This window comes from Arachis ipaensis, chromosome B08 (assembly GCF_000816755.2).
Source record: "Arachis ipaensis cultivar K30076 chromosome B08, Araip1.1, whole genome shotgun sequence".
NCBI classification, from domain to species: domain Eukaryota; kingdom Viridiplantae; phylum Streptophyta; class Magnoliopsida; order Fabales; family Fabaceae; genus Arachis; species Arachis ipaensis.
In genome coordinates this window covers 23,784,417-23,786,509 of record NC_029792.2, presented here as the reverse complement: position 1 = coordinate 23,786,509, position 2,093 = coordinate 23,784,417, and positions in this window count along the sequence as shown.

Sequence of the window (2,093 nt, the reverse complement as noted above, 5' to 3'; positions counted from 1 at the left end):
ATGTCCTTTCCATTTATGGCAAGAAAAAACCGCCTCTCCGCTGTCCAAAAAATTTATTTTAATTAGATTTCAATCATTTAAATAATTAATTTAAATGAATTTATAACACATCTTCAGATCATTGTTTACAAAAATTATTTATAATTACATAAATAATTTGAAACAAATTAAAAATTTTTAAATTATAAAAATATACTTTATTATTCAGATAAATAATCAAAAATTGAGAATTACATTTTAGTTACGAGTAAATTACTTTTATTTTGCTACTTGACTGCGACATATTCACAATCTAAAATTGGGTACATTTTCTTACCTATATAAGTAGCCAAATACACGTGAATTACATGCAATTTTTTTTTACAATATTCTTATTTATATTAGACTAATCTCACAGATAATCTACTTTTTTTTTTAATTAATTATTTTATCGGTTCCTATAATTTTATTGAATTTTTAATTAGATTTTTATATATTTTTTCAATTAAATCCATATACCATATCAAATTTTGTAACTAAGTTTCTATCGTGACAAAAACGTTGAAATTAACAGAATATTCTGTTAAACTATACAAAATATTCAGTCAAGTGTTTGACATATTCGTTTTGTTTAACGAAATATTTTGTTAATTCCAGCGTTTTTATCATGGTAAGTCAGTAAGAACTTAATTACAAAATCTGATATGATATAGAGACTCAATCAAAAAAAAAATATATATATAAAAACTTAATTAAAAATTTAATAAAATTATATAAACTAATAGAATAATTAAACCAAAAAAAACTTATAGATAATCTACAATATGTTTATCAATATTGAGCCCGTTAATATCACTATTTCATGGCATTTTTTTCTTTTCTTTTTCTTCTTTTCAGTCTTTTCTTCCTCTTTTTCTCTCTTTTTTCTTCCTTTCCACAATGCTATGAAAACTAAAGGTGAAAATGAAATTAGACAATGCTTCTTTGTAGTTGTGGCCGCAATATATACGAGAATTTTGGTCTGTTTTGCGACCAATGTTGCAAACACGACAGGATTAGAGAGATGATTATTATTCAAAATTATTTTTTTAACTTAATATATATTATTATACACTTGTTATGTCTAAAATTAGTCAATTATTTTAACGGTAATTAAAGAATACAAAATAAAAAACTTAATCTAACGTAGGGTAACTTTGGACTATTGCGAAAATTGATTTAGTCTATACCTTGGTTGTTATATACATTTGAATTTAATTTATTCTACTTTCATTTTGTGAACTTGCTAGCAAAATAAATTCAAGTTTATACGCTCATCTCACAGGTTAGTCAACAAAATCCGTTCAACTTAATTTTGCAAATTAGTCCAGCCGCAAAATACCCTTCCAAATATATAAAGAAGTAAATATTTCTATTTTAACGAGAAAAAAATAAATAAAAAATAAAAAACCTCCAAGTAGTGAAAGTAGTCAATCTTAATAATAAAAATAAAAATGGAGAGATTATGTCATTTGAGTTATAATTCGTTGATGAAAAAGTATATTTAATTGTCACAGTAAAATTAAAGAATTCAATGCTTATTTTTTAATTTCATACTTCATAGACTATGCCGGTTTGACCCACTCAGTTTTGGTAGGAACCAGTAAGTCAGTAACTATCCTAAAAAAAAACCTTAAATAAATAAAAATAAATGGTAGTGTATATATATGCCTTTACTTTCTTTTTTTTTTTTTCTAGATTTTTATCTGTCTTAATTAGGATCATGCAAGTGAGTTACAAATTTAGAATCGTTCAAATCCAAGTCAAAAAAAGACATTGTTAGTGCAATAAACTTCCCATAGTAATTCATTTATATCTGTGTGTTAGTAACAATAACCATATCCCCATATAAGTGGATAGACACAAAATTGCTTACCACAACAAAAATAATGACATAAAAGTGTAAATTAAAATAATTCATTCTCAACTAACTTGGGTTGATCGAGTGATCAGCTCACTAGTCGTCCGCTTAAATAATTGGTGTAAATTTCATTTTGTACATACAGTAACCTATAATTCTTAAATAAAACTTAGATCCATAACATATTAGTTCTTAACCTATCAGATTAAAAGAT